Source organism: Delphinapterus leucas, chromosome 3 (genome assembly GCF_059928025.1).
Source record: "Delphinapterus leucas isolate spDelLeu-1000000601 "Yukka" chromosome 3, BTC_Dleu_Yukka2, whole genome shotgun sequence".
Lineage (NCBI taxonomy): Eukaryota > Metazoa > Chordata > Mammalia > Artiodactyla > Monodontidae > Delphinapterus > Delphinapterus leucas.
This window is the reverse complement of record NC_143131.1, coordinates 163,643,922-163,661,644: the sequence shown is the minus strand read 5'-3', so window position 1 is coordinate 163,661,644 and position 17,723 is coordinate 163,643,922. Positions and strand designations below refer to the sequence as shown.

The following is a 17,723-nucleotide window of genomic DNA, read 5'->3' as shown; positions in this document are numbered from 1 at the left end:
TAAAGGACTCATATTCTATGTGGGGTCTTAACACCTTCAAATAACAGAAAATACAAGTCTTTACACCTTTTTTTCTGTAGCTAATTTTGGCATCTTTCACCTCTGTCCACTTAAGTGTTGGTTTAGCATATTCTTGTCACACAAAGAAGCTACTTCCCAAAGAGAGGAACAATATGTCAAGTGACAAAGACACTGAGTGAAGTCTTTCACATCCTAGATTGTCCACGGTACAGCTCAGCTGGTCTCTGGGTTGGAAGGCCTGGGTCTACTTTGCTCGTCTGTTACAGGGGAAGGGACACGGTCCTTAGCATGTGGTCTGTGAAACAGAGGCAGCTGCGGGTAGAATTATAACACAAGCAGAACTGGCTTCAATTCTTCCTTCTTAGGTCTTTTTCTTCTTGTTCAGCTGTTCAAGGAACTTGCCTGCCCTCTGTCCCCGCCAGGACGATGTTACATCTGCCTGGATAAGTAGGTCACCATTGTATATCAGGAAAGGTCTTATTTGTAATCATCAGGAACCAGATACGGCTAATTTGAGCAGAAAAGGAAACTTCTGGAAGTTTATGGTTAGGTCTCAGTAACTAGAAGCAGACTAAACAACCGAAAGCCAAGCCTATGCTATTGCAATTATAGGATCAGGCCAAAGTGATGTTATAAGTCCTAGCTGGCCTTGCTACCAAGCAGGAACAGGAAACAGGAGGTTGACCCAGCACTGCTGGCCTTGCTTCTTTACATCATTTATTTGTAATTCAAAATCCAAGAGAAGGGTGCAGTTGGCCAACCCGAGGTCGCCCGACTGTTTTCCATCTGTAAGGGAGACTGAGCATGTGAGTAAACAGTGTATCTGACATGTTCAGCTTGTATAACGAGAGGAAGGCTCTGTTTCTCACCAAGACCCACAAAGTGGAAAATTCCCCAAAGAGAAAGGAATTTCACATCAGATGCTTGGAAAGTTAAAAACAACAACAACAAACAAATGCAGATGTGGAATTAAAGACATGGAGTCATTAAGAACCTATATGTGGAGTGATTCAGACCTGAGTTCACATCTGGAGCAAGCTACTCAATCTTGCTGAGCTTCAGTTTTCTTTAAAGGAAACAACGTGGAAGATGATATCCACATGTAACTTGTGGTGCACATGAAGGAGGATAGTACAGTATATGATGACTGGCACATCCTATGCATTTTCTAAAACTACTAGTAGTACTATTATTATTGTTACTTATTATACAATTTATTGTAGAAATTAACAGGGAGAGTATTAATAAATGTTAATACAGTGCTAAGTGTTACATTTATGATCTCAACTAATTATCTGTTTATTCAACAAACATTCCACATATCAGAAAATAACCTGTGTGTGTATATATATATATATATATATATATATATTTTTTTTTTTACAGAAGAAAAGAAACCCTGAGGCTTAGAAAGTGTAAACAATGTACCAAAAGTCACCCATTTAAGAGGTAATGGAATATTATTCAGCCTTAAAAAAATGAAGGAGATCCTTTCATTTGTGACAATATAGATGAAACAGGAGTGCATTATGCTGATGAAATAAGCCAGACAGGATAAATACGAATGATATCATTTATATATGGAATCTAAAAAGAAAAAAAGCCACACTCATAGAAACAGAGTAGAAAACTGGTTGCCAGGGGCTGGGGTGTGGGTGGGGAAAAGAGGGGAAGACTGGTAAAAGGGTACAAACTTTCAGCTGCAGTATTGTATAACTAACATTTTCGGAGAGAATAGAACTTAAGTGTTCTCACAAAAAAAAGAAAAAAAGCAAAAAGGTGTCATGAGCTGTTAGATGTATTAATTAACGTGATGGGAAGGATCCTTTTACAACGCATATGTATATCAAATCATCATGATATACTCTTTGACTACCTTACAATTTTGTCAATTATACCTCAATAAAACAGGAAAAAAAAGAGGTAATAAATATGAGACTCCAATCCAGGATTATCCAGCTCAAAAAACTACACTCTTAACCATTACAATATAGTATCCATCCATATGTTGTAACTGTAAAATGCTTAACACAAAGGAAACGTTAAATAAATGGTATTTATTCTAACTCTAATGCTTACTAGGTATTAGTTATGTGGTATGCTTTACTTCTAACTACAAGGGTATAAGGTGCAAATTCTTGCTACAGAACATAAAAGCCCCTGTGGTACCCTGTAGGATAAACACAGTACCTGTAAATCTCTCATCTCTCAACCCAGAGTCTCCTCAAGTTGGAGGTCTTTACCCCCTTTATAATGTGGGAATAATGCCTTTCCCACATTTGCACTGGGCATGAAAATCCATACTTCCAGGTGTATACTGAACATCTGCTTAGCTCCTCGTCACCTTGGAATCACCAGACCAAAGATCATTTATTCCATTAAGATAAATGATGTAGGGATAGAAGTACAGAATATACAGAGAGTGTTGGAGGAATCCAAACAACAAGTCCTCCACTCTCAAAACAAATTTTACAGTTCCAAAAGTAAAGAGCAATGTTTGGAAATAAAACTAAAAATGAAACTAACATCTACAATTAGCCAAGTATTTATTATGGGCCAGGCTACTTACTAGGCACTTGATAAACATTACAGCTCATCTTCCTGCAGCCCTTCAAAGCATATAATATTGTTTCTATTTCATAGAGAAGAAAATTGTATCTAAGCAGGTTAGTGATTAGCCCAAGACCACAGGGCTAGGCTGTAAGAAAAGAAGGCCAAGTTTCAGTGGTCAAAATGGTGATGGATGTTAGAACTAGAAGATTATGGCTAATCAAATAAAAATATTCAAAACGGTCCTAATGTATTATTAGGATTTCTTTAGAATAACTTGGGTGCCTTAGTGAATACAGTAGTGGTAGGCACTACAGTCTCTTTAATTTGCTAATCATACAAATCTACTTTAATATTCTTGGTGACAAGGAGCTAACTATTGATAAGACAGCTTCTTCAGTTTTGGGGCTACTCCAGGGTGAAATGCCGGAACGTCTTACTGCCTGCAATGTCACCTAGTTCTACCAGGGGGAATAAAGCAGAACAAGTAGCCACTGTTCTTGACAAATGGATACAGTTTCAGTTTTTCAAACTATGAGTGTCAGATTCATTCATTGTATCAGATAGATCTGTCAAATGGCTTTGCCCATTTACTAATGGATGGCACACTGCAGACACACGTTGGGTCAAAGGACTCAATGTCACCTCATTGATACTGTCATCAATATAATTTGTATTGGCATTTTGTCTCACCCTGACTTTAAGGACTATGTGAGGAGATCCAAGTCTCCAGACCATGGACTGATCACCTCTGCTTGACACAGTATTCTCTGCTCATTTCCAGAGGGGACCAAGGATGAGCTCTTGTACTTCTGAGTCTATTCACCCTGCCTGGCAACACATACTAGCTGGGCTGATTGGATCAAGCAGGAGCCCCACAGTTTAAATTTCCAGCTGCATTGGAGGAAACAGAGGCTATGCCCCAATCCCATAACCCCTCACTTCTTACCGCTAGCCTATCCTAGGCTGTTCTTGCTGATAGGAGTACTTCATGCTAAAAATTAATTTTGCTTACCTGATGGCAGTCACACAACCTCAAATGCCATTTTTATAAATAAGGCAACCACCAATGGAGTGTGATTTAGGGTTTTTTCTTCTGTAGACCCTGCCTACCCTATAAAATCTCCCATTACTGCATCATGGAGACTATAATCCCTTTCCGAGGGAATAGATTCTTTCCAACCATAAGATGAAATAAGAACTTACATTTCCATACTGCCCAAAAGGAAATACATTGATTACAAAATGCAGGAGAGTGACTGATTTTCCACATTTGTTGTGTTCATTAAAGGGTTTTTGAATAGACTTGACAGTATTAAAGAAGTTCAACACACACAAAATAAAAATTAATAAATGAAGAGAAAAAAATTGCATTTACAACAAACAAAATAAACACATTGATATATAAAAGGTTGTTATACATCGATGAAAAATGGATGTCATAAAGTCACAAACTAAAAAGTATTAACAGCCAATTAAGATAGGAAAATATGTTCAACCTTGCTATTATTAATCAAAGAAATACAAATAAAATAATTCAGGTGTCATATTTTACTGACTAGAATGACGAAGTTTTAAAAAACGTGATAATACTGGTATTGATATTGATAATACTGGTACTGATGAGTGTGTGTAAGAAACCACACTGGATGTTAAATTCTTGGTAGAAATAAAAAGCACGGTAACCTTTCTGGAAGACAATATGTCAGTATGTACCAGAACTGACAACCAGCCATTCAAGTTCTAGAAGTCCATTCTAAGGAAATAAACAAATGCTCAAAGACATATGAACAAGGATGCTTGTCTCATTGTTTAGCAAAGCAAAACAGGAATAATCTAAATGCTGAACAGTAGGGACTGGTTAAATAAATAATAGAATGCTGTTCAACCATTAAAAATGATGCTGCAGATTTTTATTAGGTGATGAGTAATCATACTTATATTACTAAATAAAAATGTTATAGAACTGTTTTGTAGTTGGATATAATAATTAAAGGTATTTTATACTTGCATTGTATTTATATGCACCCCGTCACAAAAAAGTTTCAAAAGATACCCTCAAAAATGTTACAGAGATGATTTATCAGAAATGGGAATTTTAGTTATTTTTCCTTTTTTCTTTAAATCCTTTCAATTTTGGAGTTTCTGCAATGAGCCTGTATTATTTTTACAATTAAAAATATTTAAATTTACAATAAAAGGATCTAAATTCCTCCAGTTTTCCATTTATTTTCCACCCTGGCTCAGGGCATTTGTGTAAAAAAAAAAAAAGTCAGCTTATTTTTTCTTTTGTATCAATCTAAATTTACTTTTCATAAGTTAACTATTTTAGTCTGGCAAAAGTTTCACACAGGAAAATTGTTAAGGTCTGAGTATTCTATTACCTTTAAAAGCACTGGAAACTTTGAAATTATTTCTTTCAGAATTTTCATATAATACTGAAAGGTGGCGGGGAGGTAGCAAAATGAAGGGAAATAGTAGTAGTCAACTTCAATTAAGAAAAAGCAACAAGAGGCAGTTTGTACTCTTTTGATACGGCAGAAGCCCCCTGTGTCAACTCATGCTAAAAAATGTATATATACACACACATATATATGTTTGTGTGTATTATATGTATATGTGACACGCACACATAATTAATCCACAGTCTTAGGCTAATCACTCATTGTGGCAGAAACAACGAGCTGTTGACTACACTTTAATTAGCTCCTCCAGCCTGTAGAGGCATCACTAGGACCAAGATAGGAACAACATTCTCCATCTCCGCTTGCATCTGGGTATGGTTCTATCCCAAAGAATGTGACCAGAGGTGACCTGAAGAGTTTATGTCTAAAGGATAACGAGTTGATAATTGTAGCTTGCAGCTTCCTCTCTCCTTTCCTTTCTAGGACAAACGTAGAGCCACTTGATGAAGGTGGTGGGTCCCTGAATAACTGAGCAGAAACTACTGACCCTCAGACCACCAAAGTCCATACTACACTCCTGAGTGAGTGAGAAATGAACTGTCCATGTGTTGCTCCACTGAGGTTTAAGGTTTATTATTTAGTGTTTAACTAACGCATTTTTTCTTTAAACCTCAGTTGCCTTCTCTGTAAAATAAAGTCTTTGAAAAGGATCCACTGTAAGTTTTTTCCATTGCTTATGTTTTTATCTTAGTTTTTAATTCTCAGAAACACTGCGCACATTTTACCTTTTAAGTTAGTAAGTCTACTTTTTTTCCCACAAAGATGGGTTCTTCAAGTTATGGAGAAGTCATAGCAGACTGTTGCTTCAGTTTAAGATACGCATTCACATATGAGATGAGAAGGGTGAGGACCCAGAGAAACGCCTTTGACAGAGGGGAGTGAGAGCATACTGAAGAATGTTTAGTAATAAAGAATTCACATGGGAGAAACGGATGGGTTACATCTAACAGATTTGCTCAAAGGAATTCTGGAAAGGCAAATATGTGAAAATGTATAGCAAAGACGTGAAATGCCTTTTGGTCCCTAAATGGATTTCATTTCAAAGACGTGCATATTGCAAATACATGTACCATAACACTTCTCTGTCCACTTCTAGAATTTTCTAAAGCCTGACAGAACATCTGCAGAGAGAGGATGTCATTCCAAGATAATCGACTGCAAGTTACTAAATTAAGATAAAAATGTCCTTAACCTTGAACAGTTTTTAAAGAGATTTTAGAAGAAAGGAGCCCTCCAGGGGGTTGTATAACTATATAATTGTACCCTTTCTAAAAGGCTATTTACAGATACATAATGTTTCCCCTCCATTCTTTAAAGTAAAATATAGGATAAAAAAAAATAGTTTGGGGATAATATTTGTTTGGGACAGCAGGCACTGCTAATCAGTACCACTCTCTCCTTATTCCTTACTATCAGAGCCCTGGTTTAGGAGACCCCATTATCCTTAAGGCTAAGGTGGCCAGTTTAAAATCCGAGCTGATGAGATCTAAGTGCAAGTCTGCTGACCATCTGTGGTAAAAAATTTGCTCTCTGACTTAGACACTGCCTTTTTTTTCTTACTTAATTTCTTTTTTTTTCCCTTTTCTTTCTTCCTGCCCAAATTGTTGGAACACTATTGGAGATTCTGGGGTCACTTTGAAGCTATGTGGACGTGCTAGAGATGTGGAAGCTGGAAGAGCGAAGCAACCCAGTCCCCTGGTGATGCCCTTCAGCAGCTGGACTAACGCTAGAGGGACTATCTCCAAACTTCCTGCTACCCGTGGAAAGTAAGGTAAATCACTCATTCACTTTCTGTTACCTACTAACTGATCCAGAACTCTAACCTCAGGGTTCTAGAACCCTTCTCAGTATCCCATAGTCATACTCATGTTCCGGACTCCTGATCATCAGACTTGCTTATAGCAGATGTATGGGGAGGGCAGGCTCTTCTGGAAGCCCTCATACTTCCTCCCCGACCCCCACCACACACAAATAATGATCTTTATGTCCACTCATCCTTCTATCTACACTCAGAGGCCAGGGCCCCCAGGAAGGCTTCACTGACAACCCTTTACTCCTCTCTACATGCAGAAAGGGTAGAGGTGTGGGCTCTGGAATCAGACTTCCTAGACTTGAATTCTTAATCTGTTACTTACCAGTTTAGGACGTGGGCAAAGTAGTTACCTTCTCTGGACACCCCTGTAAAAGAGGAACACTAAGTAGCACCTATGTACCTTACTGAAAGGATTAAATGAGCAAATGCAGGTAAAGTTCTTATAATTTTTTCTTGGGTCAATCAATTCTAGCTGCTATTGCTACCTTTGACTAATTTAGGGCAGTCCCTTTGCCCTCCTTTGGTTCTCTGGGCCCGTCTCATTCACAACACACACAACCGCATACTGCATTCACAACACACACAACTGCATACTGCAGAGTTTTGAAAGGTGGTTCTCAAAATGTGGTCCCTGGGCCAGCAATATCAGCCACACCTGGGAACTGGTTAGAACTCTGGCACTGGAGCCCTGCAATCTGTGTTTTAACAATATTCTCAGGCAAATCTGATGCACACTAAAGGTTGACGACAACTGAGAACATCTGTCTCAGACTCTCCTGGAGGCATTCACCAAAAATAGAGATACAGGACCTTACACCTGACCAGCTGGAGAAGGGGTCTAGTAATTGCTCTGGTTATCATGCTTGTCATGATTTTTCAGCACATAAATGTTTGAGAATCACTGCCATTTTGAATGTGTGTTTCACTTGTCTGTTTTTCCAGTGGACTTTACTTCCTTGCAAGGAAGGTTTGTGAAGATCTGTTGTTGTTGTTTGCATTATTAGTTTTAGTATGTTAATTCTAGAATCTCTGGCGCATAGTGCAATCTCAGGCAGGAAGTAGTGGCTCATTAAAACAGGTATCCCAAAAGTCTTAGTAGAACTTCAAGATTCATTCCTTCGGGAAGAGGTAAAATTGTCATTAGATGCAGATGATATGATACTATATATAGAAAACCCTAAAGACTCTACATGAAAACTACTACAACTGATAAACGAATTCAGCAAGGTAGCAGAACACAAGATTAACATACAGAAATTGGTTGCATTTCTTTATACCAACAATGAAATATCGGAAAGGGAATGTAAAAAAACAATGCCTTTTAAAATCACAACCCCAAAAATAAAATACTTAGGAATAAACCTCACCAAGAAGGCAAAAGACTTATACGCTGAGAACTGTAAGACATTAATAAAGGAAAGTGAAGATGATTCAAACAAATGGAAAGACATCTCATGTTCTTGGGTTGGAGGAATTAATATTGTTAAAATGCTCATACTACCCAAAGCAATCTACAGATTTAATGCGATCCCTATCAAATTACCCATGACATTTTTCACACAATTAGAACAAATAATCCTAAAATTCATACAGAACCATAAAAGACCCAGAATTGCCAAAGCAATCCTGAAGAAAAAGAACAAGGTTGGAGGCATAGCCACCCCAGACTCAGACAGTACTCCAAAGTCACAGTAATCAAAACAGCGTGGTATTGGCACAAAAACAGACATATGGATCAATGGAACAGAATACAGAGCCCAGAAATAAACCCACACACCTCAGTTAATCTTTGACAATTAATCTTTGACAAAGGAGGCAAGAATATATAATGGGAAAGAGACAGTCTCTTCCGCAAGTGGTGTTGGTCAAGTTGGACAGCCTTATATAAACCAGTGAAGTTAGAACACATCCTTTCACCATACACGAAAATAAACTCAAAATGTCTTAAAGACTTAAACATAAGACCTGACACCATAAAACTTCTAGAAGAGAACACAGGCAAAATATTCTCTGACATAAATCATACCAATATTTTCTTAGGTCAGTCTCCCAAGACAATAGAAATCAAAATGAAAATAAACAAAGGGGACCGAATCAAACTTACAAGCTTTTGCACAGCAAAGGAAACCATAAACAAAATGAAAAGACAACCTACAGAGTGGGAGAAAATATTTGCAAATGATGCGGCCAGCAAGGGCTTAATTTCCAAAATATACAAACAGCTCATACAACTTGATGACAATAAAAGCAAACAACCCAATCAAAAAAATAGGCAGAAGACTTAAAGAGACATTTCTCCAAAGAAGAAATACAGATGGCCAATAGGCACATGAAAAGATGCTCAACACTGCCAATTATTAAAGAAATGCAAATCAAAACTACCATGAGGTACCACCTCACACCAGTCAGAATGGCCATCATTAAAAAGTCTACAAATAACATATGCTGGAGAGGGTGTGGAGAAAAGGGAACCCTCCTACAACACTGTTGGTGGGAATGTAAGTTGGTGGGAATGTAAGTTGGTGCAGCCACTGTGGAAAACAGTATGGAGGTTCCTCAGAAAACTAAAAATAGACCCACCATATGATCCAGCAATCCCACTCCTGGGCATATATCCAGACCAAACTATAATTCAAAAAGACACATTCACCCTGATCTTCACAGCAGCAATATTCACAATAGCCAAGACATGGAAACAACCTAAATGTCCATCAACATATGAATGGATAAAGACTGATGTGGTACATATATACAATGAAATACTACTCAGCCATAAAAAAAAGAATGAAATAATGCCATTTGCAGCAGCAACATGGATGCAACTAGAGATTATCATACTAAGCAAAGTAAGTCAGAAAGAGAAAGACAAATACCATGATACCACTTATACGTGGAATCTAAAATATGACACAAATGAACCTATCTATGAAACAGAAACAGAATCAGAGACATAGAGAATAGACTGGTGGCTGTCAAGGGGGAAGCAGGTGGGAGAGGGATGAACTGGGAGTTTGGGATTAGCAGATGCAAACTGGTATATATAGATTGGCTAAACAACAAGGTCCTACTATATAGCACAGGGAACTATATTCAATATCCTGTGATAAACCATAATGGAAAAGAATATGAAAAAGAATGTATATACATATGTATAACAGAGTCACTTTGCTGTACAGCAGGAATTAACACAACGCTGTAAACCAAGTATACTTCAATAAAAAATAAGTTAATTAAATTTTTAAAAAGATTAATTCCTTCAGAAGAACAAGTACTACACATTCACAAAAAAAGCACCCTTTGAAAGTTTAAATTTTTGAATTTCTTTGCCACTTCCTTAGTTTTGATCATCTTGGACAATATATTTTTAATATTGACTTTTAAAAAGAATTGTGTTTCAGTGTTTGCTATCCTTAGAGAGACAGAAACAGATAAGTACAACTAAATACTTATTTTTCAAAAGTCTCAAAAGTATAAGGGAAATGAAAGTAATTTATCTTCAAATGATTTTGGGGTATGTTTCTAATTTCATACTTCTGATGGGATTCAAGATTAAAACTGTATTAAGACATTTGAGACATGCCGCATTGGTATTAAATGAATGTAATTTTGTGTAAAGTGGTAGAAATATTTTCTTCAGCAAACATACCTGCAGATATAAAATCACAACCATAAATCTACAAAAAAGCAAGCTATTGAATGAAATCTGATTGGTTATTTCCCTGCAGTATGGATCTGCTAATAATTTAATTTACTACTTGCTAACACAAGCCAAAATTTAAATATACATATATATATATGTGTGTGTATATATATATCTCTTCAATTTTAAATCATTCATATATATGAACAAGTATACATACACATATATAACAATTGTTCATATATATATATATATATATATATATATATATATATATATATAAACAATTTAAATTAAAGAAAGTACATCTGGTGGCCTATTCCCCCCCCCCCCCCCGATTTCTAAAGAACACCATATTCTATTCTAGGCAGTGGAATGTCAATCCACCTTAAGGGTTGTTCAATGAGCATATCTGAGAAACCACTGGTTTAGCCAATGATGTACTTATTCAGGGAGGTCCTAGTGCCACTGTCAAGAGCTTATCCACAGGACAGATAAGAAGGTACTTGTTTGGTTTGTGAAAAGAAGGAGTAGTGAGGAATGGCAGGTAGCTGCAGGCTGATGACACGTGATGTCCATATATATGTAGAACCAACACGCCCATAATTGCACCCATTTTCCATACCCAAATCCAAAGCCTTTATATCATTAATCCCAGGCAAAAATGGTAAGATTCATGTGTGTTACTATCCCACGGCTTCAAGATGCCTATAAACTCATATGAGTATGTCTTAGTTTTATCAGTGGAGGACAAACCAGGCTTCTATCACCAAGCCCCATTCCATAACAGGCAAACCAGTCCAACACTTCTCTGAGTGCTGCAGGAGAGTCTATGGAAGGGGCGCTCACTCCACTGTGATGCCTAAAATGCCTTTGCACAGAGCAAACATTCAAACCAGCTGAGTGAATGAATGAGTGAACTGGTGTCATAAAACAGGCTTATTTCAGGGAAATTCCATTCAACAGGCTGGCATTCCTTCCTACCCATCTTAACTGTTAAGCTTGCCATCAGACAAAAAATTAATTATAAAACGTTAGAGCTGAGGAAATTTTAGAAACTATCTACTCTCCAGAGGTATACAACTTTAATTTAGTGGTAAAAATCACTAGGAGTGATTTAGGAGTCTATCAGACCTGAGTCCAAATTCCACATCTACCATATTTTTGTGAGCAAATAACCACTTCTGAGGCTCTGTTTCATGTATGCATTATGGGATATCATAATAATACATACATTAATTGTATGACTATCAGGGGATGAAATGACACAATCCATTTGCCATGGTCGGCTAAGTAACTGGCACCAAGTAAGCACTCAAGACATTAGCCAATATTAATAGCGGAGAGATGATAACAAAACTCTGGGACTGATGCCCACCCTAGTGGCCCCAGTGGTCATAATGACTTTCTTCCATTCAGCCTGCTCTCTTCTCACTAAGACTAAGGAAGAGAAGATGAACAAATTAGGAATAACAATTTGAAAATGGTTTTATACTCCCTGAATGAATAGAATTATAATAAAATGATTCATGAGTTCTACAGAAATATGATGAGACTTTAGATCTTTATGTTAGTTCTCTGCAAAACCAATTTATGGCCCTAAGATGTACCTTCCCACCCAGCCCCATCCTTACCAGGATCAAATATCATTGTAAATGGAAAAGTCAACAACACATAATCAACAAGCTAAGTTACAAGCCAGTGAAGTCTCGGAGGTTTGATAGAGAAAATTCAGATTTATCATTATATGTAAAAATAAGATGATATGAAGAACTCAATCTAAAAAATATTACCTGGAGATCTATAATTCTACAATAGTGCTATAAAAAGTAAAGAGCTAGAAATCTATTTAGATGGTTTTCCTTATAAGAAAGCACTTTCTGTATAACTTTTAATGTACTATTGATGAGAACAATTCAACAAAATTCAAATAAATACCTGCAGATGTCCTACAAGAAGAAAAGAACAGAGTTAGATGTGACGGGATAACTGGACTTCAGGATGAGTAAGACCCTATACCTGACCTCAATAAATTACCATGAAATACAGTGGATGAGTCATGTACAGAATGTCAGAATTCCAAAAGGCCAAGCTAAGTACCAAAAGGAACATGTGGGGACTCTTAAGAAGGAAATAAAATATTGGTTAGTTGATTACGAAAAGGCAGAAGGGAGTAGGTTCCCTTTGGCTGCTCTTTGAAGAGATCACTTCCTTTCCCCTCTAGTCCTGAGGCTAGGGTGGCATGGGCAATAGAGGAATGTGGGGACTGAGAATCATTTCTACTCTCACCAGAGTGGCTGGAAGCAGATTTTCTTACCAGGATGTAGTAGTATGCTAATATTTAAGGGTTCTTGAGGTCAGAGAGAAGGGTTTGAACACTCCGGCTCCATCTCTTGCTGTGGGTCAACTTTCTTACCTTTCCAACACCTCAGCGTCTTTATCTGAAAATTGGGGATGATGATAATGTCTCCCACCTGAGTGTGAGAACTACATGATATAGTGCATACGCAGGGCTAAATTTGGTGCCTGGCAAACAGAAAGTGCTCAGTACGGCAGGCGAGTGTAGTGACAATAAAGGCAAAGATGACGGGGGTAGTGCCGGTGCTGCTTCTGCCCCCAGAACAGGCTCTGACTGGGAGAGAGTTAAAGCACCTTTGGGTTCATGGGGGTTTATATATAAGCAACGGTTGATCAATGGGAGCTGGTTGTCCAAATGATTATGTGCAATCTAAGAAAAAAATGGGCCTCGGATCTGCTCAGCTACTTAATATTAGCAGCGGTAGTAGTCAAAGAAGCTAAATTTTATTACGTGTTTATATGCCAAACAACGTGCTGAACGTTTTAAAAGGATTTACTCACTTACTACAAGGAGGCTATACGCTAGGTCCTGATAATGTTATTCGTCTCTTTCAGATGTTGACTGAGCCTCAGAGGGGTTACAAAAGCACCTAAGATCCCGTTGTCAGTACATGACGGAAATGAGTTCAAATCCAGCCTGTCTGACTTGTTCTTAATCACTAAGGTATGAAATTAAGCATGTTGCCCTTTGCCTGATTCTCCTTCTGAGGCCTGAATATTTCACTTAGCTCTCTGTGTGCAGAAGAGAGAAAATTCTCTCTCCTTCACCCAACTTGGCATCAATATCCAGCTCCCCTTCTCAAAATGGGTTGCTTCAACGAGCAGCAATGAATGCCGGGTCGTGGACCAGTCACCTTGATGACTAAGAGTCAGACACTAGGGAAAGAAAATGCTCTGTGACAAACCTACCCCTGTACAGAAACAAGACAGAAATGGGGGGACAGGGCAGAAGATAATGGAATAAGGCATAGGAAAAATAGCACCTGGCATCGTGATAGTAATAATAATAATAGTAGTAGTAGTGGTAATAGTAATAATAATAGACTTTACTATGCTCTAGGCATTGTATTAAGTGCTTGGTGTAAGTGACTTCATTTTAACATTGAAAACAAGTCTATGAGGATGAAATATTATTAACATCATTTTATAGGCAGGAGTATTGAGGTTCAGGTAATCAGGTAAATTGCCCAAGCTCATATGGTTAGCAAGTGGAAAGCAGAGATTTGAACCAGCACCTACACTCCTAACCATTATGCTATAACCATTATGCTGAAGACATAAGAATTCCAATGGTCTTTCCCCATAACCCACTCCTGCACTCCAGACCTAAACAGTCCAAGATCAAGAGAGAGCAAGCTTGGAGCTGCCACTCTTCAGTGAGTGTCAATCATTTCAAAACACTGTGTTTGCTAACATGATGTAGTTCCTGTGATAATCTTCTCAACCAGGTATCAAGAAACAGGAAGCAAAGATTCAAGTAACAGTATGCTCGTACTTACGAGGAAGGTGGGACAGCATAGTTGACACTGGGCTTAACTGTTCTGGAAAACGTGGTCCCAGTAGGCATACACGCTGGTACATTTTCCCCACCTACCAAATACAAAAGAAGTATTTCATTTCCATGTTGCTCTTCAAAGTTCCACCTCATTCGTGCCTGTCATTCATCCTCTGGCCTCTTCCTGTCTCCATTTCTGTACAGAAAGGTGCTGAGTCTCTGCTCTCGCATACGAAAGGGTGTGTTAAGGAGAGGGAGCCATGGTACCTCAGTCTTTTGTTTTTCTTCTTAATTCTATTATGCCAACTCCACTGAACTTAATTAGAGTGAATACAGAATTACACAATTATCCTCTGTTCTATTCTTCAGATGTTATATTTTGATAAAATTTACGACATGCTGCTCTCCCCTTGAACACCAGATGAACACTAGAAATGGATGTGTGTTGACATAAAATCTGTTATAATTACAACGAAAGTATAGCTTACATAATGATAGTGTTAACATAAAATTATAGATGTGTAGAGACAACGTGGTCATGCATTTTTTAGTATAAGTACATGCTTAGACCAATATCTGTTAGCGCAATGAAGATGGAAGAGAATTTTGGTTAAGCCACAAAGGCTGTTTAAGGACTTGCAGATAGCTAAGGGGAACTCAAAGACCAGTAAGATAGTATTTCCCCTGCCATGTTTTCAATTGCAAAGTGAAGGGAAGATGTGAAAGTAAGTACCCCTATGGAAATGACAAGACAAGTACCTTTTTTTCCTTGAATACCGGGGTAAATGCTTAAATTCTAATGTATATCAGTGATGCAAATTTTCAACTGAGTTTGATAAATCATAAAATAATAATTATACATATATGTATATAAAACTGCATGGAACTAGACAGTTCAGAATTACTTCTAATTAAAGAGGTACCCTATGACAACTAACTTAAACCTTACAAAATATGGTTCCAAGTACCCTATCAGAGTGAAAAGTAGGAGACTGAAAGGTTTATTGTAAATGTTTGTAGTCATGGTGTCTTACCTAAAACTACTCTGTCACAAATACTATTAAAATAATTGTGACATTTTATTCACTTTTACTGCAAACAACAAAACAAACTATAGGTATTTTTTCATTTCAGGTAATTATTTTAGCTAACAGTTATTAAATGTTTTGAGAAAGCAGAGTGCTAACTGCATGACTTCATTTTATCTTTAAAATAGCGCTTCCATGTCATTATTCTTAATATCTCCATTGTATTAAAGTGTATCTCTAGTTTAGACCTTTCTTCAGAACTGCAGACTTGTGTATCCAACTGTGTACGCAGCATCTCTGCTTGGACGTCACGAAAACATCTCAAATCTTACACCTCCAAAACTGGTCTTTAATCCACCAAACACGCTCTACCCCAAACTTTTTCCATCTTAGGTGACAGTAACCACACCTTTCCAGTTCCCCAGGCCCTAAATCTCGAATTCACCCTTGACCCCCTCTTCCTTTCCATTCTTGCATTCAATCTACCACAAAGTGCTGTCACAACCTTCCCAATGTGCCACTTCTGAGAACTACCAGCCGCTAGCAGCCTGGTGCAGGCCACCAACATAGACCTCGAGGATCCTGTAGTCGCCTCCCGAGATTCTCCCTGACTCCACTCTCTCCCCACATCCTCAAGACCACAGATAGAGTTATGCTTTTCAAACAAGAGACAGTTCATGCCACACCTCGGCTAAAATCCTGCCCCTGGCTGCCTACATTTAGAGTAAAAGACACAATGCATGTGATGGCCTCCCAGGACTTACCCAATCCATCCCATCACATATCCGACCTCCAGCCCTCCTGCTGTCTCTTCCTCCCCACTGACTAAGTCAGCCAGGGTGGCCTCCTTGATATTCCTCCAAGCTGCCCGGCATATTTCTGCCTTAGAGTTTTGGGACTGGTTATTCTTGCTCCCAGGGAGTGGTCTCCCCATCATACATTCTGACAACTCCCTCACTTCAAGTCTTTGCTCAAATGTCAACTTATAAAATCCACCCTGACTACCCTATCTAAAATCAGAACCTACCTGTACACTCCTCCAGCACTCCCAACCCAAGCCTCTTCAGTGAGCTTCACATCCTTTTCCTTATCCCGTAGTGCCCATCAACCTGTGACAAAGCATAGAATTTATTTATAACATCCGTTTCCACACGAGAGTGTAAGGAGGGAGAAAGCATGCAAGAAGGAGCACGCAGGCAAAGGCTCTTGTCTAATCTATTCATTGATACGTCCAAGCATAGAGAACAGGAAGATGCTTGATAAATAGTCCTGAGAAAGATACAGATGAGGAAACCAGTAGTAAAGCTCAGAAAGTTTAAGAAACTTCCTCAAGGTTCCAGAGCTAGAAGAGGGTCACAGTAGAATTCACACTTGGGGATGTCTAACTTCAAATCTCTTAGCCTCTCTGCTATCTTTTTTTTCTTCTTTGCGGTACGCGGGCCTCTCACTGTTGCAGCTTCTCCCGTTGCGGAGCACAGGCTCCGGACGCGCAGGCTCAGCAGCCATGGCTCACAGGCCCAGCTGCTCCGCAGCATGTGGGATCTTCCCGGATCGGGTCACGAACTCTCAACCACTGCGCCACCAGGGAAGCCCCTCTCTGCTATCTTAAGTCCATGAAATTCAGGATTTGTTTTAATCAGTGCCATGGAAATTCTCACTCCACTGAATAGGATCACTAAAGTGTTCTCTGTCTAGATTTATATATATATTTTCCATTTAAACAAAGGAAACAGAAGAGGGGAATTCATCATGGGTTATTGCGGTAATTTTACAGCAATTTTAGCAATAATGACATTTAAGTAATAGTGATATTTAATGATAGCATAATAATAATAAAACAATAGCTCTTAAATGTATTGAAGATGAATTGCATGCTAAACTCGGTGCTAAAATATTTCCATGTATATTTTGTGCAAAATCCTTATGAATATTCTATCGGATGAGCTTTATGTGTAACTCCACCAGGCATACTTCTCTTATTCCGCTTTCAAAGATAAGGAAATTGATGAGAAGTGTGGTAACCGTTTGATCAAGATGAGACTGGTAATAAGTTGTGAGTATGAATTTAAATTCAGGTCTAACTCCAGAATTTGATTCTCAATCCATACATGAAAATTCTGATAACTCTTTTGATAAGGGTATGTTCTCTCCCGGAAAACATCCCCCATTATGTCTGCCTGTGCTCATACCTTCAGAACACAGTCAAGTTTGAAACATGATAAAAATGTTTAAATAGTGTGCTTTAATAAATGGAAATATCTTCATCTAAACAATAACACAAAAAGGCAGGCTGAGCCCTTTGAAGTGGCTTCGTTGCTATCTTCCATCCAGAACAAGAGAAGGAATCAACAGC

At 38.2% G+C, this 17,723-nt stretch overlaps 1 long non-coding RNA gene across 15 annotated transcripts in view; it reads right to left on the bottom strand.

Moving 5' to 3' along the window:
• LOC149749926 (uncharacterized) overlaps positions 1–17,723 on the bottom strand; it is a 134,272-nt gene that overhangs the window by 24,862 nt on the left and 91,687 nt on the right. For 14 of the 15 annotated variants that reach the window (XR_016392879.1, XR_016392876.1, XR_016392880.1 and 11 more), the window contains 2 exons: positions 16,398–16,479; positions 14,347–14,437 (listed from right to left, as the gene is read on the bottom strand). This is a non-coding gene — a long non-coding RNA (uncharacterized LOC149749926). Of the gene's footprint in view, positions 1–7,171; positions 7,215–14,346; positions 14,438–16,397; positions 16,480–17,723 lie in introns of all 15 variants that reach the window. The other variant, XR_016392890.1, reaches the window with a different exon arrangement.